Source organism: Diachasma alloeum, unplaced genomic scaffold (assembly GCF_001412515.2).
Source record: "Diachasma alloeum isolate Michigan unplaced genomic scaffold, Dall2.0 Dall_scaffold_00188, whole genome shotgun sequence".
Classification (NCBI taxonomy): Eukaryota; Metazoa; Arthropoda; class Insecta; order Hymenoptera; family Braconidae; genus Diachasma; species Diachasma alloeum.
In genome coordinates this window covers 349288-375504 of record NW_021680354.1, presented here as the reverse complement: position 1 = coordinate 375504, position 26217 = coordinate 349288, and the positions used below count along the sequence as shown (strand labels likewise).

At 36.2% G+C, this 26217-nt stretch overlaps 1 long non-coding RNA gene across 1 annotated transcript in view; it reads right to left on the bottom strand.

Annotated features, from left to right (window-relative positions):
* The window catches only part of LOC107048374, a 211233-nt gene that overhangs the window by 100566 nt on the left and 84450 nt on the right, over positions 1 to 26217 (bottom strand). Inside the window, exon 2 of the long non-coding RNA XR_001461678.1 lies at positions 13193 to 13237. This is a non-coding gene — a long non-coding RNA (uncharacterized LOC107048374). The remainder of the gene's footprint in view (positions 1 to 13192; positions 13238 to 26217) is intronic.

Here is a 26217-nt window from a genome sequence, read left to right as displayed (position 1 = left end):
CGAAAAATGCGAGATAAATGGTCAATTTTCCTCCGCTTGGCCCGAAAGAGTTATCTAATGCGATAAACTTTATTGGCGATTTTCGAGCACTGCTCCGGGGCGAGCCAGTTGAAATCATGCTGAATCAAAAGAACGAAAAAATTTCGTTGAAAATATCCATTGAAGACCCAAAAATATTGTTTATTCTCTTTAAAATGAAAAATTTAATCAAAATCTCATAAATTGAAAAAAAACTTTTTGTAATCTAAGTTTAAAAAATAATTTAGATTTTTTTAATGTTACGAGAATCAGATGAGAAACCTCGATAAAAATACAATTTTCAAAGTACAAAACCGAACTCATAATCGACAAAAACTTCTGCCTCCTAAGGACTCGAGATTGATATGAGATTCGATCAATATTATTCTCCATTGACAATTCAAGATGCGGCAAAGGCAAATACGTAGTTTGATTATCCTTCCATTTTCATTGCATTTTATTATCTTTATTAAATGGGAGAATGAATTCAGTAGCGAAGTGGTAAAACGGTATGTCAATTTTGTCTATTGGCCCGTTTGCAAAGAAAATCTCGGAATCTAAGGGAGATAGAAAATCTTCTGTTATAACCTTTTTTGTAGAGCCGATTGAGAGCTATAACAAATGTGATTACGAAAATTTCGCTATTTCTTTTAGATTCGCAACTATTCTTCAAAAACTCATCTGGGAGATAAGTCGACTTAAACCGTTTTACCACTTCGCTACTGAATTAATACACAATTTGTTTCTTGTACCCCTGGCAAGTGACTGAATTTTGGAAATGATTTAAATTTTAACGCTGAATGATCAGTCTATACATTGTTAGGAAATTACGCTCGGAATTCCAAATGAAAAAGCTTGAAATTTTTAACAACGACGAAGTTACATTAAATTTCTGTATATTTCTGCATTGACGAATCAGTTAATTTCTTGAATATTCAAGTAATTTTAGATATTCAGGTCCATGCGGCATTGAAAAACCTTGGAAATTTTGAAAATTCTCAATCTATAGAAAATTGAATTGTATGTGATGTTCAATTTCCACGATGAGTTTGGAAAATCAAGCTTTCATTAAAAAATCAATGATTGTTGAACACGAAAAACCCCATTTTCTTGAATTTTTAAGTTGAACGAGAAATTTAGTCAACATTTTCAATTGATATTGAATTCAACCTTCCAACATCGAAAATTTAGACGACGCTGTGACTGAAATTTCACGAAATGTCTACCAGTGCAATTGGTAAAATGTGCCATTAGCTCTTCACACCCTTCAATTTAATTTTTTCCGTGGTCTCCACTCCATCATGACTATACGTATTTCTTGTCACTTCAAAAAAAGTCATTATTCCTGTGCACAGATGCGGTTGTGGTTTTCCACGTGGCCCCTTACCACACAAACCAAATGAACAATAACTGATTTACATTTTGCGTGTTGCTCTGTAGCCATTCCATCACATTGACATATTAATAATGCAAATAAAGTCTGCAGTTCTATATCTTTATCGATTACAATCCCATTTTTCCATTGTCAATCCGCCACAATCATTAAAAATTCATCTGCCATGCTATTTGCCATTGTGAAGCATAACCACAACTGAGAGAAAAATAATCCCAACGATTCCATCCACTCGCTGGTAAAACCCCAATCCCCTGAAATTTTTGTACAATTATAAAATTGTATTTGAACCATAGAAACGTATCAATCAATTGCACGAGAAGGCCGATAAAATGGGACTAATAAAATTCCACGCAGAGAGGAATCGTTATGAATTTTGGATGACTGCATTCTACCCCACATTTGGTGATCTCTCGATTTTTTTTCACTCACAACTCTTTTTTTTAGATTTTTCATGTTCAAAGTGAAATAAATTTGTTGGAACCGAAACCATGGGGGTGACGGGTCAGGTCATCCAGAGGGAGGGTGTATTTTTCGAGTATATGCATGTATGCATTCATTGTTGAGTATCACTCAGGTTGAACGAGCGATCTTTTTTACGGGGAAACGAGTCGTGAAGCGATTGGCCGGAGGCAATGCAGCTTGGGCTATTCTCATAGTGTTATATGAGCGAATGCACCATTTCTACATATGAAATATTGCCTTTAAATTTTTCAAGTTTTTCTGTGTTCTTCGTCGGAAAATATATCCCGGAATTGAATTGCCGATGCTGTTGAATCAGCCAAGCCTCGGCCTAGAATTGGCATACCGAGTCTTCGTGACCCACTCACGGCCAAATGTCGACTTTGGATAGGCATACCAAGTCTCGGCGACCCATTCACGGCTAAATGTCGGCCGAACGTCAAGTGGCCATTCATCGAATCCTACACGGAGAGAAATATTCAACAAAAAATACGGAACAATGCACGTAATCCACAATGGGGAGTCGTTTTCTGGCAATTCTTATAGGAATGGAAGAGAAGAAATCTGAAACGTTCAGTGAATTTTCAGGTTCATCACCGAACAAAGTAAGAAAATGTCACGTAATTTTTTCCGAAGAAGTAAAATCTTACAGAAACTTCCCAACTTATTATGCCTCCAAAATAAAAAATTCTTGAACGTTCAACAATTTGTTTGAAACTGGTGAGTTATTTCTACGTTCCGTTCTGTAAAATTTCTCAATCGTTGGGGAAAAATTACAGAACGACTTGTTGTCCCCACAGCGGTGAGTCATCAAACGGGTGATTAATTTTTACGGAAGAAATCGTAGAATTTACGTGACGATTCGTACAATTTCAGTTCCGACTCACACTTTTTATTGAATTTTACTTCGCTCGCGGATTACGTTTCGAAACGTAATTTTTACTTTTTTTTCTGGTAATTTTTATTGAATTTTTCTCTCCGTGTAAGTCTCGACCAATAATTTTCGACTTGGGTAATGAAATACACTAATTTTACCTTGGGATTCTTCTTAGACTGTCGGATAACTGGTACCTCCACGGTACGTTTTATTTAGACATTGAAATGAATTATTTTTTAAACTAACAATATCAATGAAGTTTTTCAATCGTCTAGTTTAAAAATACTCGTGGCAACATTGTGCGATGGTGTGAGAAGTGGGAGGCCATTGTTGTGTCTATTTCTGTCGCAGTCCTCGGCGATTATAGACGCATATAATTAATCCCCTATTCCCTATAGAAAAATCCCTGTCCGTAACCAAGGTTTTTCCTTTGGTTTCTATGCTCAAGTCTTTCTTCCTTTTTTATGAACCATACATTTATTGTATTCAATTGAAAGGTTATTAAATCAGCTTTAAAATGGCACTTGCTTTGCCAAATTGTAGCACTTTTCCATTAACTTATGCGAGTTTTAGGTGAAAATTGAATTTTTATGATTTTATCGGGACACAAGAATACCAACTGCGTCAAACAAAAATCCGTGGTTGTCAAATATTTCCTGAAAATTTTTATGTGTTAAAAAATTCGAATAAATAATATTTCGGAATAAAAATTATTTGGAATGAATTAATAGCGAATAATACGTGATTTGCCAAATTGTAGCCCTTTTCCATTAACTTATGAGAGTTTTAGGCGAAAATTGAATTTTTATGATTTTATCGGGATACAAGAACACCGACTGCGTCGAACAAAAATCCGTGGTTGTCAAATTCCTCATGAAAATTTTTATTTCTTAAAAAATTCGAGTAAATAATATTTCGGAATAAAAATTATTTGGAATGGATTAATAGCGAATAATACGTGATTTGCCAAATTGTAGCCCTTTTCCATTAACTTATGAGAGTTTTAGGCGAAAATTGAATTTTTATGATTTTATCGGGACACAAGAATACCAATTGCGTCGAACAAAAATCCGTGGTTGTCAAATCTCATGAAAATTTTTATTTGTTAAAAAATTCGAATAAATAATATTTCGGAATACAAATTATTTGGAATGGATTAATCGCGAATAATACCTGATTTGCCAAATTGTGGCCCTGTTCCATTAACTTATAAGAGTTTTGGGCGAAAATAGAATTTTCATGATTTTATCGCGACACAAGAACACCAACTGCGTCGAACAAAAATCCGTGGTTGTCAAATCTCTCATGAAAATTTTTATTTCTTAAAAAATTCGAGTAAATAATATTTCGGAATAAAATTTTTTTGGAATGGATTAATCATGAATAATAAGTGCAAAGAAACCCAAACGCCGAAATATTAATATACCCGTGAAATTGTCGTCATTTCATTATTTTTTTCCAAAGGATCGAGCGGAGTGTCGGAACCCCACTCCATAGCCCCAAAATTTACTGCGGAAGTTCCTTCAAACAAATGACGACATATATCGATCTCAACCAACCTGGCTAGCGCGAGCCAAGCGCGCGTCTCGCCTAGTAATCCAAAAAACGAAAAGATAAATCGTGATTAAACAATTGTCAATACTTTTCATGATGTTTTTACCCATTTTTATTTATAAAAACGAAAACGGCAATTAAACGGCGAAAAGAATTACGATTCCCAATTTCATCGAGTTTTCGGGTAGTTGTTTGTAGTTTTAAAAATCTATTATTTGAAAAATAACCTCCTTAGGGTGCAGCTACACTAAGAAAAATTTCCATGGTAATTTTAACTACAAGGAAATTGTTAAAGAAATTATATTTACAGTAACAATAAACTTTGTAGATGAAACTAAGATTCATCGTTCGATTTACTATGTCAAATAGTGTCATCAACATTATGGTGTAATTTTCACTTTAATGTAATAGTTGAATCTACAATGTTTATTGTTACCGTAGCTATTATTTTTTTGACAATTTCCTTGTAGTTGAAATTACCATTGAATTTTCTCTCAGTGTACTTCGATGAATTCAGACGCGTTCCAATGTCTGAAATGCAGACATCAGTTTCTGCCGTGTAGATAATATTATCTTGGAGAAATAAATTTCGAGGAGATAAGGCACTTGTCAACGAGACGCTGGCTCCCGGGTTATGGAGAAGTTGGATGTGCAAAGCCATCTGTGAAAGGCAAAGAAAATAAAAAACACAGAAAGATGGAATGAAAGTCGTGGAGAGGGTGCGAGATGCCAATGGCTCTCAGGCACCATTCGATAGTCCCTGGCACGAAGTTCAAGTCCTGGGTTGGCTGCGGGCTGGCTTGTCCATAGCTATAACGGCCTCTGGAAACCAACCCCTCGATATTCATGCAAAAATGCGGTGAGAAGCCTCAAGCACAACCGGCACACCCCAAGTTCTCGTTCTACTTTACAATGGCCTCACATGGATTTTAATGCCACAGGAAATTGGTTTTTCAACAAAAATTCACGAAAGCCCCGAATGCAATTTGCTAAGTTTAAATTTAAAAAACCACCGCTATCGGTTTTCTTCCCCAGAATAAATTGGAAATTATTCAGAGGTACGTGTAAAATTTACTGAGTGAATATAATTCGTTGAAAAGCTGTGCTTTTGTTTTCAGTTCTTTGCTCTTCACAATGCGTTATTTATTTGAATTAATTGCACGATGTTGCTTATATAGATTAAAGTTGTTGGCATGGCTCGATGAACAAATACACTGCTCATTTCTGTTAACTATCACTCACTGAGCATATTTCAACGCTTGCTTCTGTATTTCACGATATATACGATGGAAACCAAATTGCCGACGTATTTTTGTCAATAAAATAAATGATACGGCATGGATGATAACCGTATTCAGCACACAATGCAGCGTTGTACATTTTGGGTGGTGAAATTTTGCACCATCGTTACTCGTTGTATACTCTGACTTCCAAAATTCATACATCGTTTTCGGGGATAAATAGGCAGATCGCTACGCGTTGATAGGATATATTGAAAATTTTATGAACCTTCGTGGAATTAGATTTTTGTTTGCATGGTAACAAATAAATGGAATGCTTGAAAATTGAAAAATGATTTTTTTCGCACAGGACAATTCGATTAAACATTACCTCTGAGGTGTAGTAATCATGCATCGTATTGGTATTGCAGAGATTTTTACCAGAACTCAGGCGAAAAGAACACTGTTCGAAAAAAATGCAATTTTATGGGCAGTTGACTACTAATTTTCAGGACAGTGACACTGAATGCGATTTAGGGGGAAAAAATCATGAAATTTCAAGTTTCACTGGAAATTCAGTAAAATTCCAAGAATTCCATAACTTTTTTTGAATTTCCAATCTAATATGAATATTTAGTGCCAAATTACAATAAATTTTCAGTGAAATCTGAAATTTCAAGATTTTTTGTCCATAAATCGCACATTGATAGAAAGGATCAGTTATTGTAACCGAATGGATTTGGTTGGAGACGAGGGTCTATTCGGTCTCACCAAATGTTTATTCGTTAATAGTTAACAAATGCATATTTGAGGAGCCTTGTTTGACTCGATTCTCCATTTTCAAGTGAACTATTCGTTAACTATTAACAAATTGTAAAGTCGAATGGTAAAGTTGACCAAATGAATATTCGTTGATAGTAAATTAACCATTCCATTACTATTAACTATTCGTTAATAGTTAATATGTTATTCGTTACTAACATATTAACGAATGGTAAAGTTGAATGGTAAAGTTAACCAAATGAATATTTGTTAATAGTTAACGAATCTTGTTGTGAATAAATGAATCAGTCTATCAGCAGATTCAGTGTCACTGTCCTGAAAATTCAAGAATAGAACTACCGGAATTTTCTATTAATTTTTAGGGAAAAATGGAAGTGAAATTTACAGTTCTTTTTGATTTTTCCGCGACATTCGGAATTTTCAATAATGAAATTCCTTGAAATTTCCATGGTAATTAAATTCAATAAAAATTTCCAAAAAGTATACTGGAAATTTCAGCCAAAAATTTTTAATAGTGAGTCCAACAGTTCTAAATTGATGAACTCTTCCCATTTGAAAGGGTTTTGGTACTGAATTTAATTTTTTTGCCTTCGGAAATTAAGTAACCAGTTTCTTAGTGACAATACAATACCCTCTGGAACCATGACCACAGTTAGAAAAAAGATGAAATTTCATAGACAGTTTACTACCAATTTTCAGAACAGTAACACTGAACGCGATTTAGGGGGAAAAAATTATGAAATTTCAGGTCTCACTGAAAATTCCCTAAAATTCCAGAATTTTAAGGAGCATAAAGGCGAGAATTTCTTAATTTGTTTGGATTTCCAATCTAATATGAATATTCAGGGTCAAATTGCATTGAATTTTCAGTGAAATCTGAAATGTCATGATTTTTTTCCCTGTAGATCGCATACACTGTCCTGAAGATTCAAGGATATATTTACCAGAATTTGCTGGTTTTTCTATTCATTTTCAGGGAGAAATGGAACGAAAACTTACAGTTCTGTTTGATTTTTCTATGGAATTCTAAATTTTTAATGACAAAATTTCCTGAAATTTCAGTGGAATTGCAACACGATAAAAATTTCCGGCATTTAGCACGGCAAATTCAGACAAAATTTTTTAAAAGTGAGCTTCTTAAAATTTCTAACTTGGTTTTGAAAATCACCCTACGAAAACAAGGATCTTAAATTCAAATCGAAAGTATCCCAAATGTAAGATACGATCTGAATTGAAATAATTTTCAAAAACGCAGATATTTTATTCAGATCGAATCTTACATTTGGGATACTTCCGATCTCAATTCAAGGTCTTCGTTCTGCTCTGTATACCTAGAAACTTTTTTCCTCTATGAAATTTTTCGAAAATTTCAGACTTTCAATGCTTTCTATGACTTCCCGCAAATTATTACCAGCATTCGTAATTTTGAATTTAATCTGACGAATTTTCATGCTCAGCACACGCCACCAAGAACGAGTCAAGTATGCACGAAACCTCGGGGGTGTTACAGTCGTTACAGTTGAGAAATTTGCAAATCAGCAGAGTGAGATAGTGAGACTTGTTGTTGGGGGTGGGGAGAGGGTAGTCGCGTGCAATTCAAAGGGACTTGAGCGTCGTTGCAAGAATATTGTTATATTCTGCATATATGTAATGACTAACATCGTGTAACCCATTCCCATGAATTTTATTTTCTAAAAAACGAGAGACGTCCCACGTCTGCATCCCAGTCTATTTCAACTCGTTTCCTCTCATCCTTTTCCTGGAGGTTGTGTACGAATATGTAGGAGATACAAAGGCAAGGTTAACAGCATTCTAACTGATTCTGTCTCGCCAAGTATAATATGAAATTGCATTTCAACTCGTTGCTATGTAAGTGACGACTTTATTACATTCCCAGGGGATATTTTATGAATGGAGGTGGTGGTCTTTCAAAAGGGTTATTGCCAGTGGTTTCTGTCGAAATTTCACTTTTATCATACATTACCGCGTCATCAAGTCTTTTGATTAAAAATAATGAACGAGTTTTGTGGAAATTGCAGCGACAAAATTGCATTCTCTTCGACAATTTGGAAATTTAATTGAGGGATTTGCAATAGCATGATGAGAAAACGTCTCATATCCCCAACTCGCGAATCCGCGTGGTCCGAACTAACTGCTAAATCTGTTTGAAATTCATGCCAAGTCTTTGAATTTTCTGTTTTCACTGAAAATGACAAGCAAATAGACCGATATTTCTCGTGGAACATTGAATATTCACAGGGAAGAAGGAACTAGGTCTAGGAACTAGGTCAAGTTTTAGGTTCTATAAACAAATTACTGATTTCAACTTTATACACGGAGAGAAATATTCAATAAAAATTACGTATCTTTTACGTAATTCCGAAGCGAAATGTGGTTGTAGGAAATTTTGCAGAACTGTCACGGAATTTTTCCAGAGCATTCCGTAATTTTTATCTGAATTTCCTGTGAAAAATTACGATACCGTCACTTAAATTGTCTGAGTCGATTTCGTAATCGGTGAGCGAATTGTGAGTTCCCCAATTTTTACTGAGCATTTCTGAGCGGTACAGGCACACCCTCCCCTATACTCTAGGGCGTATTGAAAATGCCAAATCGTGATCAAAGTTTACAAGTCTCAGAAGAATGAAAAAATAGTATATTTATTATCTGTCGACGTAACTTTTTTATTTCAAGGTGTTTCTTCGAGAATATTCTATCTATTCGTTTGACTCGGAAGGCCCTATGGGTGTTTCAGAAGGGTTATCGCCAGTGGTTTTCATTTCTTTGAGCGCACGATGACAGGAAAAAGTATGAAATTCATGTGAACAGTTGAAACTTGCATATTTTATGCGTTTCGATGTGCTGAAACGGAATTGGTAATTTATGCAGTCAATAGTTATTAACAATTTCATTATTCAATCAAAAAATGGTTCATTATTTATTATATTAAAAATGTTTAAAACAAACCATTTTCGTAGCAATTGAACGAACAGAATGAATTTTGATTTTTGAAATATTTTTGTGAAAAATTACACGTAGAAAAAAATACCAGAAAAATTACTGTGTTGGCACGGTAATTTTTCCGAGTTCGTCCAAATGAAGCAATTTTACCGTGCAAGCACAGTAATTTTTCTGGTATTTTTTTTCTCTCTGTAGTTTGTAACAATTGGGCGGTGATGTTACCTCTGACGCGTGTAGTGTCCTATGCACCCATAGGGCCTTCCGAGTCAAACGAATAGATAGAATATTCTGGAAGAAACACCTTGAAACAAAAAAGTTGCGTCGACAGATAATAAATATACTATTTTTTCATTCTTCTGAGACTTGTAAACTTTGACCAAGATTTGGCATTTTCAATACGCCCTAGAGTATAGGGGAGGGTGTGCCTGTACCGCTCAGCGGGTAATACCGCTCACCCGATTTTCTCCACAACCATCAACTTGAAAATTTCTTTCTGTTACTGATCATGAAGAATGTCATGATAGGATGTGATTGTCGGAAAAATCTCACTTAATTTACCACTTTAAATATGAAAAAACACTTAACGAAGTTTTAAGGTCTTTACAGTGTAAAATTTGTGGATTTGGAATTGAGGTTTTTGATAGTTTCAAACGCTAAATCCTCATATTAAACTGTGGTTATTCGATTCGTGGTACTTTCGCGCGTAATTTGAGACCAATTCGAACTCAAAACTGCACTCATGTCAATAATTATCAACAATTTTGTTGACGCCGAGCGGAGCCGAAAATACCGCTCATAGGATCGGCCATGTAGTTGCTCGACAACACTCGAGTACAGGTTAGGTTGTGGCGCGAGCGATACACGCAAAACCCTATGAGAGGCATTGGAATCGTGCCGAGCGGTATTACTCGACGGCGGGTAGTACCGCTCAATAGGCTCTCTCTTTTATTTTCAATCAATTTTGTGCATTCTAAGAAGAATTAGGTGTCTACACTTCGAAAATAACGAGTTCAATAGTTAAAGAAGTCTCACAAATATGTTTTTTATACTCAAGTTGAAATATAAAAGATAAAACTGGCATTTCCCCTTAGGTGGGCGGTATAGGCACACCCTCCCCTAGGGCCCATATTTACATTTCAAAAATCAAAATTCATTTTATTCGTTCATTTTCAAAAAACATTGTTTGTTTCAAACATTTTTTATATCTATCAAAATAGCAGCGTAAAACGCACTTAAATAAGTAAATTGTTAATAACTATTAACTGCATAACTGTATCGCCGGCTAAGTTATAAATTTGGTTTCAATAGATAAAAAAAAAATATGTAAGTTTCAATTATTCACATGAATTTCATACCTTTTGCTATCAGCTTTTCGACCATTAGTATGCTGTCCATATATAATTTAAAATTAAAATTTGTATGACGAATTTGTATTTATCATTATGTAAATTTGAGAAAAATTGATATCTCCTTCGTTTTTCTCTCTGTCTAAAATCACTCATTAACGAGATGATTATACAAGTATGCTCATGATATTCCCTCAAATGGCCCAGTAATTTTGTTGTTGTTTGAACAACTTCTTTTCCCAATGCGTATGGTAAGGTTTCTGAAATATGGAAGTATTGATTCAACTGTGAAAGAAACTTTTTTCAAACTTGTCACCGGAACAGATTTCGCGTGTCTCTATTTTCCCTGCCCCTTGACCTGTGGAACTACCGTGAGCATTGTGTGTGACCTCGCCTGATCCCCGGGTAACAAAGTTACACAAGGGATGGGGACGGTGTATAGAGTGGATGTGATTGCTTCCCTTAGGTAAATAAAAAAAAGTGGCGAGGGAGACTTGACCCTTAGCTCCCATAAATATTTGCGACATGGTGTAAGAACGACAATATTTCAACGCATCAATTTCCATACTATGTACACTAATTTACGATATATTTTTAGGAAGAATGAAGCAGATTATTCTTGGAATGTTTAATTCCTGGTGATAGGTCGAATATCGAAGATGTATTTTCTTTTAAGGTATTTAAAGCGGAGTGGGTATGTAGAAGGTGAGACAGAGGGAAATCTATTGTTCTCTCGCAGAAAACCAATCGCGAAACGAAAAAAATAACGTTATTTCAATCACAAAGTTTCAATCTATATTGACCATTTTTGTATTCGAAATATTTTTTTAATAACTTTTCTTTTTTTTCCACATATTTCAAGCCTTCTTTGATTTTTCTAGCTTGTATTTTGGATAATTGGAAAATAATTCATATGGATAAAAAAAAGTGACAACGTACAAGTTGGCCGGACTGATTCACTCAGCTGTTATGGTCCTTCCCATAGCGAAATGTATCATCACAACTCCATTCGTATATGCCGCGCTTACCCCTTCACGATCTATGGGTGCGTTTCGGAATCAACTACTGTAGCTGCAGTTAAGCGAAATTAGATAGGGTTACAGTACTGCTACTGCTACTAAGTCGATTGCGAAACGCGCCCTATATAACCTCGACGTTGTCGCTATTTTAAGTTGCGCACGCAAAATTCCTATCTTTCATGAGTTTTTTAATTATCCCTTCTAAACATTTCTCCTAGGCCACTTGGATTTTTTTTTATGTTCCTCCCTGAAAGCTTCATCCAAGTGCGAAATTTCAGGTAAATGGCAACTTTTTTTCTATTTTTAACATTTTTTTCTCGAATTCCCATAAGAGCCCGGGTTAAAATGCATTTTTTAGAAAAAATCCTGTGTTTCACCCATTCTCCTAGGCTATCTGGGATTTTCCATAAGGGTTTTGAAAAAATCAAAGAATATATTTAAAAAATCATCAATTTCTTGACTTTTTTTCAACCTTCCTTGACTACGCCATGAATACCTTAATTGTGTTTCCTTCCTACTACCGTTACAGTTTTGTAGGCGCCCCACTTCAGAGTAGGACAGCCTTTATGCTGTAGGACTAAGTAGAACAGCCCCTATGCCTGTCCTACTCTTCTAAAAACCAACCGAAACCATGGAAAACCCCAGCTCTACAGCCGGCCGATAGTGCAGGATAGTCAGTGTGATAGACGGGTACAGTAGGTCTCTACATTCGCGCCTGACGGTAGCAGTTCCGCACTAGGAGGTAGGGCTAAGCGCACATCCATCTAAATACTAACCAAACTAAACGCTGCTTAGCTTAGACGACCCCTGAAGCCGCAGACTACTCATGTGGCCACTAATGTCGCCATCGAACTTGTAATTTCTTCATTTTCCACATTCAATATCTATAATAATACATTGTGATATCAGGGCGATAAGTGACAGGTTATGACGAGAGTGATTACGCCTTCGGCTCGTGCAGCAAACTCACAAGTCACTGAAGGAAAATCAAACTCATTGAAGAAAACCCAAATTATCACTGAATGATAAATAATAATGTTTCAAATCCTATAATCATCTTCAAACTCCATAATCAATTTTATTTGAATGGAAAAGAAGTTTTCTACAATTTATTGATAATTTTTGGTTGAAGAAAAGCCCAGCTATTTCAAACATAAAAGATTATTGTTCAAATGCAATCAAAAAACTGTCTTCCACAAGTTTCATATAATACTTCTTTTAATTTGTTGAACATAATAAACTTTATTTCAACAAATAATACTCTTTTATGTCAACAAAAAATACCATTTGGTAACCAACGACAACGTCAACGGGATTGAACGCCATTGCACATTGCCGCTTTCGTTATAGCATAGTGCTCGCGACGTTCTCTATTCATCCCACCAGCGGCGCTGGTGGTGCCTTTTTTTCGCCCTAGAGGTTATATATCGCATTTCGTAATTGTTTAATGCATAAGGTCATAATACGCAATGTATTGCACGCACAACAAAGCAATAAGTCGCACTTTTGACGTAGCCGTGACATAAATAAGAAAAGAAAATCAGACGTATTTCACTTACCCACATTCAATGGTGAAGAAATAAATGGCGGTCACGTTTGCAGTTCTGCAACAGAAAATTATATTAAAAAATTATAACTCGGTGTCTTTTGATGTTTCAATTACGAGATCGAAGCCGCGCTCCCTGCGCCTGACAATTTGACAGATTTTACATGATTCATCACGTTATTATTTAAGTTGATTGGAATCAATATGTTCTTTCATGTATACGAATTTCTATAGTATTACTAAAGAGAAATTCATGGGAACCGATGAAAACTTCTATTCAAAATCTACGATTTTTTTTATTGCAAAGGGATGGAAATGTCCATCGAGAATCAATAGGAGATACGACGAAAGGTATGAAAACATGCATCAGAAAGCAAAGGATTTTCCATAGAAATCTATAGGATTTTCCATAGAAATTTCTATTAAGAGTCCTTAAAAAATTCGTCAAAATCCAAGAAAACTATCGACGTCGGTGGCCGAGTGGATTAGACGCAAGTCTAGTATGCGAAAGGTTGTGAATTCGATTCCCCGCGGAACCAAATTTTTCAACAGAAGGCTCCGGCGACCGGGAGGTTGCTAATAGAGGAACCGCCTGTACCGGCATGGGTTTTCTGTGGTTTCCCCATGCTACTTCCATGTTCCATAGGAGTGCCAATGCGGTACAGCGTAGAATCCACAGCCGCATGCATAGGGTTGGATAGAGTGCCGAATGGGAGGCCTTAAAATAAAAAAAAATCCAAGAAAACTTCAATTGAGAATCTGAGACCAACATCATCAGCACCATTAGTAAGATCAATATTATCAACAAAATCAGTATCATCATCATCATGTATGCGATTTCCCTTTCAGATATTTAGGAATAAACGTGTGACATCTGCTTTTTATATAAGAAATGAGCGTTTAAATTTGTGCAACTTCAGTTGAATTTTTATACGCCTGTGTGTTTCACGCAGTTGAATTTTTATACACCTGTGTGTTTCACGCAGTTGTATTTTTATACGCCTGTGTGTTTCACGCAGTTGTATTTTTATACACCTGTGTGTTTCACGCAGTTGAAGTTTTATACACCTGTGTGTTTCACGCAGCTGTATTTTTATACACATGTGTGTTTCACGCAGCTGTATTTTTATACACCTGTATAAAACTTCAACTGCATGAAACACACAGGTGTATAAAAATACAACTACGTGAAACACACAGGTGTATAAAACTTCAACTGCAGTTGAAGTTTTATACACCTGTGTGTTTCCCGCAGTTGAAGTTTTATACACCTGTGTGTTTCCCGCAGTTGAAGTTTTATACACCTGTGTGTTTCCCGCAGTTGAAGTTTTATACACCTGTGTGTTTCCCGCAGTTGAAGTTTTATACACCTGTGTGTTTCCCGCAGTTGAAGTTTTATACACCTGTGTGTTTCCCGCAGTTGAAGTTTTATACACCTGTGTGTTTCCCGCAGTTGAAGTTTTATACACCTGTGTGTTTCCCGCAGTTGAAGTTTTATACACCTGTGTGTTTCCCGCAGTTGAAGTTTTATACACCTGTGTGTTTCCCGCAGTTGAAGTTTTATACACCTGTGTGTTTCCCGCAGTTGAAGTTTTATACACCTGTGTGTTTCCCGCAGTTGAAGTTTTATACACCTGTGTGTTTCCCGCAGTTGAAGTTTTATACACCTGTGTGTTTCCCGCAGTTGAAGTTTTATACACCTGTGTGTTTCCCGCAGTTGAAGTTTTATACACCTGTGTGTTTCCCGCAGTTGAAGTTTTATACACCTGTGTGTTTCCCGCAGTTGAAGTTTTATACACCTGTGTGTTTCCCGCAGTTGAAGTTTTATACACCTGTGTGTTTCCCGCAGTTGAAGTTTTATACACCTGTGTGTTTCCCGCAGTTGAAGTTTTATACACCTGTGTGTTTCCCGCAGTTGAAGTTTTATACACCTGTGTGTTTCCCGCAGTTGAAGTTTTATACACCTGTGTGTTTCCCGCAGTTGAAGTTTTATACACCTGTGTGTTTCCCGCAGTTGAAGTTTTATACACCTGTGTGTTTCCCGCAGTTGAAGTTTTATACACCTGTGTGTTTCCCGCAGTTGAAGTTTTATACACCTGTGTGTTTCCCGCAGTTGAAGTTTTATACACCTGTGTGTTTCCCGCAGTTGAAGTTTTATACACCTGTGTGTTTCCCGCAGTTGAAGTTTTATACACCTGTGTGTTTCCCGCAGTTGAAGTTTTATACACCTGTGTGTTTCCCGCAGTTGAAGTTTTATACACCTGTGTGTTTCCCGCAGTTGAAGTTTTATACACCTGTGTGTTTCCCGCAGTTGAAGTTTTATACACCTGTGTGTTTCCCGCAGTTGAAGTTTTATACACCTGTGTGTTTCCCGCAGTTGAAGTTTTATACACCTGTGTGTTTCCCGCAGTTGAAGTTTTATACACCTGTGTGTTTCCCGCAGTTGAAGTTTTATACACCTGTGTGTTTCCCGCAGTTGAAGTTTTATACACCTGTGTGTTTCCCGCAGTTGAAGTTTTATACACCTGTGTGTTTCCCGCAGTTGAAGTTTTATACACCTGTGTGTTTCCCGCAGTTGAAGTTTTATACACCTGTGTGTTTCCCGCAGTTGAAGTTTTATACACCTGTGTGTTTCCCGCAGTTGAAGTTTTATACACCTGTGTGTTTCCCGCAGTTGAAGTTTTATACACCTGTGTGTTTCCCGCAGTTGAAGTTTTATACACCTGTGTGTTTCCCGCAGTTGAAGTTTTATACAGGTGTATAAAAATACACCTGCGTGAAACACACAGTAGTATGAAACTTCAACTGCGTGAAATACACAGCAGTATGAAAATTCGGCTGCGTGAAACACACAAACTTCACGCATGCGTGGAGTGTATGGAGTGTACGGGAGTAACTCACGCAATGGTGCGAATAGTCGCGGCCATCATTTAAATAGACCTTTTCTCCTGCCGAATGCATCATTTCACTCTCCGAGTATGTCTGATTCAGTTTTTCGTGATTTAAGATAACTTCGATGTTATAACAAATTCCAATCAACAGCCTGCCTCACAAAATTTCCTCACATCACCATGCTACCGCCTCTCTCAATATTCTCCTCTATTTTTACAGCGAAATGAAGCATTTCAGTGAGCCAATCCCCGCACCCCCGGTTCTACCATCCGTCTGTGGACATTATTTGCCAGCTAATGAAAGCTGCAGTATGCAAACGTTGAGGCGCACAGGCTCGCTCTCAATATCGGTGAACGGGGTATTCGTGGAAGGATAAAAATGAAGGAGGTATAGAGCTTCCAGTTCTAACTCGCTCTGCGTTACGAAAGTTTTTGAAAAGTGTGAAAATAATTGTGGAATGTCAGATAAAAATTACTGTACAATCTACGTAATCGGGGAGCGAAAATTTATTGTTGGAATTTTCATTTGAAATTAAAAGCTGTCTTCGCCGTCGTTTTTAGCGAATTTTGCTTATTTTAAACCCTACACACTCAAAAAATTAGTGTCTGAAATTAAGACATTTTTGGCTCTTGTTTTAAGACGTTTGTGGTCTAAATTCGAGTTATTTTTAGTTGTTCCCACCTTTGGCAATCACTGACAATTAATGAAAATTAAAGATAAATTCTACCCTGTGTACTGTGGAATAATTTTTTTTTCAAACTCAACAAAAGAAAATTATCCCTCTTCGGAATCAAGGATGGCCATCAATCTTCCGATTTTTCAATATTTAAAGAATTTCCGACTTACATTGATTAAGGTTTAAATATACTGATCGAAATTTTAAAATAGTAAAATAATGAATAATCTAAATTTCCAATTGATGATCAATTAAATATTTAATGATATGAAACTGTAAATTTTCTATTAAGCAAATAATACTAAATTTCTCATAAGGGATTTTCTATTACCCAAATAATTGTCAATCTTCCTACCTAAATTACTGATTAATAAATAATTCGAAATTTTCAGTATTCAAAGTGATGATCATCTCAATAATTGAAATTTAAGAGTGATATTATCGCATTAACTACTTAACAATTTAACGGTAGTTATAATTTGTAGATATCGTTATCCCTGACCAGAATCCACATTTTTCTCTAATGTATTCCGAGGGAGGAATTTATGAAAAAGTAAAAAATATTTTTAAAGTAATGATTGATTAAAAAAAAACTTTAAAATACTTGTTTCTGAAAAGTTAATACACAATTCATTTGTTAGCAGAAGCTGTTTTGAGTCAATTTGTATTGAATTTAATAAACCATCAAGTTTTGATGAATCAATATTTGCGTTGAACTTTTTTTAAGAAGACAACATTTTGACTTTTGAAAAACGTACCAGTGTTTTTTTGGCGAACAAAGTTATGGAAATTAATGGGTAATCGTGCAAATCAGTAATCATGGAAATCATTTTGAAAATCGATTCTATTTGGAAGTCATTGTATCCCTCAAAATCGCAGTCACAGCCCTCTTGTTCGCTATTCCACAATTCCTTACCTCCGATTTCACTCCTGCTCACCAATCTCAATCCCCCCGAATTGATCAAGAATAACCAAACCGAGAATATACCAACTACTTCTCTGATAGGATGAGTTATAAGAACCGACGCTGAAGTACCTCACACCTCCAGCATTCGTAAATAATCTTTCCAGTGTCGGATGCAGCGAAAAATGTCACTGTGAATGTTGCCACATAACAAACTATATCCGACCCGGAGCAAAACCCCCTCCCCTCCTGCCACAAGCGTTTTATCCGCCCCTAAATTCTCATCCCCTCCCCTGCCCCTACGATGTTTTATTCTCCCCCTCTTCCCTCCTCCCCTTCTTGTGTACCTCTTTTTCGAAAACGCAAAGCGGGTTATCACAACGAATGAATGAGGCGCAATCTCTCCATTCACCGAGTTCGCTGAGGGGTCGTATTATCGTACATAGCCCGGTCAACGGCCGGAAGGCGACGTACGAAGTGCAAGACGCCTTTCGTTTATCCCATCCCTTTCCCCCTCCCGTCCCTCAGCCGAAAAAAAAGCTGAAGAAAACACTCCAGCCTTTACTTTTTGGGTCACAGTGATACAGATCGTAATGGCGGGGAGGACAAGGTAGGCAGAATGTTCTCAATATAAACAAGATACTGAAAGCCAATGCGGAAATTCAACGCAAGATAAATAAACACAAAAAACGTAAACAGAGAATCGGAACTCTATTGAGGTTTATACTTCCCTGTGTCTCTATTGTATGTAAACACGTGGGCGATAAATTCAAGTTGCCGTGGTGGATGTAACATTGCATTCTAAATATTTGAATTAAAATGGGAGTTGGGGGGGGGGGGGAGATTTCAGACATGAAAAAGTCGAAAAGAGAGACCGGTTGCTTGGACTCCGGCCAAAAACCTTTTCCGCGGGCATTGAATTCAAGAGAGGAATGATGAAGGAAGAAACAAATTTCTTTTTCGAGTGTCTGAAAGTGTCACATTCACGACATTCATAACACGTGACGTGTATTCAAGTGGTTGCAAGTTTTCAATGTTGGAGTATTTTGAGTGAAGTTGGGGGCTTGATCTAGGGTATTGGGGCTGTAATAGTGGTCATTGGTGCCTCGATCCCTCGGTCAATTCAAGCACTCGGTGGCATCCATGAATGATTGATAAATTAATATTTTTGGCTCGATATTCTGCGGCTATCGACCACTATATTCGGTGGAGCTGGGTTGAGAGTATTTTGTAGGTGAACGTTGGATGGTTTTAAAGCGTTAAAGCTGAAATATCTCGCTATCTCGCTTTTCTCGTTTGCACTTGTGGGTGCAGTGGGAGCAGTTGAACATTATCGGTGTCATAAACTCATGGTCTCTTATAAGCCTTCTCCATCGAGTGAAATTCGTCTGGGTGAGCCATCTGAAAAGTTTAATGGCTACCTGATGTACTTGGTGCATTCGTGTTTTACAATAAGTGCAGCTGAAGCACTGCGGCAGTGCAGTTAAATCTCCACCTCTATCCTTTGGAAAATTTTCAATTGAAATTTCCGGGGTAATAATTATTTATGCCGGAAGTTTGGGTGATGAGAGTGGAAAGTTCAGAATCATGGTGGATAATGGTTGCTGAGAAAAGTATTGGTAATAAATAAGTGAATGTGAAAGGGTCGCGTAGACTGGTGGGTTCATCCAGAATTCCATTAAAAACATGTGAACTTCTGGCTGATAGATTTTGATGCATTAATGAAGTTACGGGGGATATTGCAAGAGATTGGGATTTATGATGCAGAATCGGAAGGCTTTGGGGTTTGATGAGATTTATTGGTATCGAGTTTATCGAATGGTTTTGAATAGATTACAGAGAAGATTTTTTTTTTTCATTTTCAAAGACATTCACTGATTTTCAGAAATTTATCTGGGGTTCTTAGGGATTCGCGATTGTGAAATGGAGTGGGAGCAAAATTCTGAAATTCGGTGATTATGTGACCAATTTTTAGGGATATTTTCCCCAAATTCCAGTGACACCGGTTCTAATTCTCAGAAAAATGTCATTGATTTTCAGGAATCTCTAATTTTTAGGAATCTATCAATAAATATTAATCTTTACACCAAACTGTCGGTCTGTGAGACCGCTATCAAAGCTTTCACATTGTACAACTATGGATAAACGTGAGGAAAAAATTTCAAACTTTCAGTAACTTCCTATTTCATCGGGTTCAAATCGATACAAAACGTTTTCAATTTTTTCCGCCCCGATAAATCCATAAAACCACTACAATTTTTTTTATTTTGTTCACTGAGAGAATTGATAAAAAAAATCATTGGCACCAATTATTTAAAATGAATGCCACATTTTTGATAGTTTGATAATCGAGGATTAAGGATAATCGGGTGAGGAAACGTACGAGGTGAGGCGGAGGGGTTTCTATTGTTTTCCTGCAGAAAACCAATCGCTGAATAAAAAAAATATTCCCATTCGGATTCAAAATTCAGACAATATTAGGGAGTATCTCCGGTTAGAAATTATTTTTGGAGCTAATCAAATTTATTTGTATCTGTTCCTCGCATTGAATGGTTTTCAGATTGTTTTTTTTTTAATGAAAAAATATTAATCCATGCGAAAAAGTGGCAACATCGTCGGTAGTTTTTTTTTTCACCAGGAGCTGGTACCACTAGCTTGAGGGAGCTCCAATCATAACGCTTCATCGTTCTCTCTCTCAAGAGACGTTTAAATTGACCGTGCTACCCCCATCCGATCGGTACTTGGGACGTTGCTGCTCGTTTGGGCTGCGTGCGCAGAAATTTCATTTTTCAGTACTTTTTTCGCTATTATTAATAAACAATGCTCCTAGGCGACAATCTGTTTCACTCAAAAAATCATTGATCACATGTTCTAAATGTGTCTAAAGTTTCATGACTTTGGCTGCATTTTTTCCTTGGGTTTTGCAGTTTTTTTTGTGATTTCCATAAGATAACGCGTTAAATGACCACTTTTTCAAAAATTCATAATAAATTAACCATGCTCCCCACCAGTCTGAAACTTTGCACATGCCTTTTCCATCATTTAAAAAATATGTAAAAAAAAACAAAAATGGCTGCTTTTTTTCCAACCCTTCCAGCTCGCCCGATTATCCTTGACTGGCGTGATTTATTTATTTATATTCCATCGTTTAACCCTTCCTTGTTTGTCCTTTTCCCATTGTAGCCCTCATTTGTGCTTTCAGTTGCAAAAAGTATTGATTCATTCGCTTAAACAAACAGCAAAAATGCGATCTCGACAAAGTAGCGGTCTGACAGACCACGGGATACGGTAAATGTGCGTTTTCGAAGGGTTCGGTGTAAAGGTTAATGATAGAAATCACTGATGATCGGAGTCATTCTAGTCAGTGTCTGGTATCACATAATTGGTGATAAATTCTAGAAAATCAGTAATATGTTCCAAGAAATCAGTGACATGTCCCTGAGAATCAAAACTTTTCTCTCTCTTTGTGTTGGAATGTGAATCGTCCGCTCCTCTTCGTTACCGAGATCTTTGAGATGTCAACACCATGCTCACAAGCTGTCCACTTACACTTGTACGCTGAGCGTTAGCCAGAGCGGTTGTTTAATAAAGAATTTACTGAGTGTAAATCGTGTTTTACGTTTGTTTAACCCCACTCTCCACTCATATTCCTTCACTTCGATTGTGCCATCAATAATTTCTTTAGGAATCGCAGCTATGACAGATAGTCTTCCTTGATTGAGCGCCATGAATTATATAGCTTCATCACTGACAATCTTTTTAACGAGATTATGCATTCGAGAACAAATCCACGCCGAGAGTTGTCGAAATTTGTTACGAAGTGACAGTTTCATGAAAAATTTGAGCATTCTCGTCGCGGAAACCTCATAGTTTTATGCAAACATCATCGAACAGTCGTAGTTTTGCTATAATTATTCTATAAAAATCAACGGAAATCAGAAAAATTCAGATGAATAAATTTGTGTATTTCAAATTACTGAATTTTAATGTTTCGATTGCAAATTCAATAGAGGCGGAGAACTCTCATTCTTCTGCTGCATAAAAATGTGAAATTTCATTAAATTTCCTTTTTTTTTTGGCAGTGCAGTCTGCTAGAGCAGTTCGGGAAGTCTAGACGGTCCAGTCTCGTGCGATATTAATAAGAAAGAGAGTTGAAAGTTCAATACACTGCTTTTTATAATTCGTTCCTTAACCTATTTCTAGTAATTTAAATAGAAAATGATTAATGATTGTTCAAAGGTAGGCTATTGAATAACAAGTGGGTAATTGCCCCTATCTCCATACGGTATCGTTATCTTTGCTAATGGATGAGTAATATTTTTTCGAATGGTGATTTTGCACCTCACTTTTTTCTATAGTGTATAATTCATTGTTTATTAAATGTTATTAAATTGAATCAGATTTACTTTGAACAGTTGTGTCAGAGTTTCAACTTAGCTGAATGCTGTCATTATCATTATTATTATTATTCCTTTCTTTCATGACAACTGATTGTCTTTTTTGCGGTCCTGTCACTCTTCCCATCCCGTTGTTGCTTCGCGGGCTGACATTCACGTCCTAACTATTTGGCATTTACTTCAGGAGCTATATTTCGTATTTACGTTTCGGTGTTTATCTTTTCGTTCAACGGTTTCCTAGTTATTGAAATTGACTTTTTCATCGGCTCTGCATTCCACAGGTTTGTTGTCTACATAAGCCATGTTTAAACAGTTACTGTCGATTATTATTAATATAATATGTGATAGAAAATTTAAAATTTGCAAAAAACATCATAAAAATAAAATCAACAGATATAACTATCGTAATTATTGTTTAATTTCGACAGTGTGGGATTGAAATTAACATTTTGCGCTATAAATGACTGTATTGGAAGCATGATATCTCAAGATATCTCCGGAAGAACAACTTTAAAAAAAAATACAAAAATTTGGAAAATTTTTATATAAATCAAAACAACGATTACTGCTATCGCCTTCATCTTCGAACTCGGTGAAAAGGACACCCAAACAAATTCTTGAAGCCACCATTCAATGAATTCAGAATATGTTTTTTAGTTATCGTGGGACAACCGATTTTTGGAAAAACGCGAAAAATTAAAAAATCATTGAATGAATTCAATTTAAATTAATATCGATAGATGGAACTTAACAACACCTACATTTGAAAAAAAAAATTAATTCTATCGATTCATTAGCGAAGAATTGAAGAAAACCTTCGTCACATACATACATTCACACATATGTACGGACACGGTTCTCAAAATTGGATTTTTGAACTTTTTGGGTCATAATGGGTTCATCTAACGCCAAAAATCCGAAACTTGAATTTGAACGATCACAAAGCTTCCATGCGGAAGCAAAAACGCACCAATAAAGATTCTAAACGATAATTGATATGATTATTATGCTATGATGCACAAAATTGCAGTTTGACGTAACTTTTGATGGGTTTATAGTAATACTCAGCTCCGCGGGACAGAATTTTCCGAACTATGACTTATGCTGGCCCCCTCCTTCTGGCAGTGAAAGAGCAAGAGCACCGCAGTTGGAAAGAGATGTATACAAGACCGTTGGTAGGGAGAAAGCAACGAACAGAGAGCCAGAGACATTTGGGAGAGAACACGTATGGAGGGGGATGTACTAAAAATTTAAGTCTGAATTTTCCGTACCAAATTCCGGAAATTATCGTGTTCAAGTTCCACTGACATTTGAGGAAATGTTGTCATTTAAAAATCAAATGTTCCATTGATTTTGTGTTCAAATGATTTGGAAATCAGTAAAATACTTGATTTTTCAGTTCAATTATGCTGTGAAAATTCAGCAATATTGAAAATTCATGTCATTTTGTTTCGGATTATTCATGTTCCCCTGAAAATTCAATCAAGTTGTGAAATTTTCATCTCACACCCACTTTAATAAAAACTTTTTAATCAGACTCATTATGTTAACTATTCCATTGAAACTTCATTTGTGGTTATGTTGAACTATAGAGTTTAATTATAATCAATTGAAATGTAGGAGTAAAAAATAAAAATAAAATGGACAAACTAAGATGAAATAAATAATTACAAATAACGACTATTTTGTATATTATGTGAAGAATTCATTACTTTGGTTTTCATTTGAGGGTTTTTGTGCACCTCAGAGAAACAATTTTTTGTTCTTTGGTATACCCTCTCGGGTTTTTATGATTTGTTCTCTTCCCAACCCCCAACTCCTTGTACCGCATTCGCCGAGGGCCGAGGAAAAACCTCACTTGAGGAAAAAACCAGGTACAGTCGTCCCTTGCGAGACTCCTGCTCGGACAATGAATCTGTGAAAATTGGAGCGTTAAAAAATCATTTTGGCCCCCTCCGAGTGACCCGAGTCGTCTGCGTGCCAACCCCGCGCTCTAACCCCACAGCCATCGCCCTCTTTACTCAGAGAAACAATAAATTCCTTTTACTAATAATAATTACTCTAGATACTTTTTTATAGCGCCCACTTCGCTCCATGGCTAAAGGTTCTCATAGAAATCTTCTCATTCTGATTAGATTCAAACATATCCATCAGATACTCTCTCATTCTCAAATTGAGTTGACTTATCTCATTTGCCCACTTCAGTACTGAAATGACTTGTCACTCTAGGTAATGAATCCTCACCACTCCTACTCCCTGCTTACCATCAACCAAAGTATCAGGAAATTCAACTACATCAGACGTAATTACGACTCACTAGGTGATTGACCAATCAACGTGGAATTAACTCCAGTGAACACCTCAGAATTGAACCTCGTCTCCTCTCACACCATTGACATTAGCCTCCTACCAACAATCTGATTAAATTCCACTGAAGCCAAGTTCCATCCCAAAATTTCCCTTCACCGAGGATATTTCCGACTGAAAGGGAATGTGAGGAACTTGTGTACTCAAAATTTGAATGTAAAACAGAATGAGCGTCAGGCAGTGGGAGTAATGCAAAGAATTCGGGCTTTTAATACAAACAGGGTAAAGGGGGTTAACTTGGAAATTCCAGTCATCTTGTGAATTTATTCACAAGAATACCCCCCGTGGATGAAGGTATTCCAACGCAGTTGTATACACGTACCACTGTGTTGTCTTAGTAAGAAGGTAAACTGGGTGAAATGTATATCGTGGTGAGAGAGAGGCAAGTTCTTGCGAGCTTTGTAGAAAGTGGATGCTCGTCATATTTAATTCACATCTTGACTCTGGGTACATATATTTATGGGGATACTAGGTAATGGTAAATGGAGAGGTATTTCGGGTTGATATTACCCTTCCAGGGATTAACGGATGCTATTACGGTTTTTTGCATTTTCCATGTGCAAGTTCTACAAAAATTGATGGTTTGAATTAATAACAAGTGGAGTGAATTCCACCCTACCGCATGGTAATGTCCTTCGAACCATTCAATTTATGAGCAGATCCACGTCAAATAAGCAGGGCAAGAAAACGATGATGGGGACTCTTTCAATTATTAAAAATATTAATGATTGAGGAAGTTATGAGGTTTTGATAATTTCGAGTTTTTTCAACTATTTTTTTGTCCCAAACTGGCCCCAATATCTAAACGGGTTTTCAAGCTATCAAATCGTTCAATTATTCATCTATTTTTATAGTATAATTAGAGAAATAATAATTTGTCACTCAAAAAATCATGCTGAAGATGAATAATAGAAGGCATAATGAATCTAATCTCCACCATTTACTAATATTTAACTGAATATTCACTTGTTTGGGGCACAATTGCATGAATAATAGCGATTTTCGGTCATTTTCAATACTTGTCTCACTGAACAAATCAATAACCACCGAATTACGGCAAAAACAAACTCTAAGTGGCTCAAACTTCTTGTTATTTTATTGCCAATTTTTGATGAAAATTTCAGATTAAAAAAAATCTGGTTTTTGATTAGACTGTTAACTATTTTAGTCTGAATTTTCCGTGTCGAATCCCGAAAATTTTTATCATGTTTAATATTCACTAAAATTTTAGGAAATCATGTCATTGAAAAATTGAATATTTCATTGATTTTCTCTTCGAATGATCTAAAAATTGATAAAATACTCGATTTTTCAATTGAATTATTTCGTGAAAATTCGGAAAAATCAGAAAAATCAGAAAAATTCGGAGAAAAATTGATAATTTGTCATTTTGTTTCTGAATATTCATTTTCCAGTCAATGAAATTTCAATTTTTTAAGTAGCAGAACACCGACAATTTCCTAACTTACTTGAATTTTCAGTAGAAACATAGATATCCAGCACCAAATTAATTATTTATCTGAATTCCCCTGATTTTTATTAATTTTTATGAAATAATTCAACTAACATTTGCATCACCCTTTGATTTTTCCATGAAAAGTTGAACTTTCAATTAGTAAATTCCATGAAATTTCAGGGAAGCTGTAATGTACTCAAAATTTCGAATCATATAGGTATAATAATTATTCTAATCCCAAGAGGGATAAAAAATGATCCATGAATAATCCCACAGGAAATCATGTTGGATGAAGACCTTGAAATAAAATTTTTCCTGCAGAAAAAGTCAACCTTTTAAAGTCCAT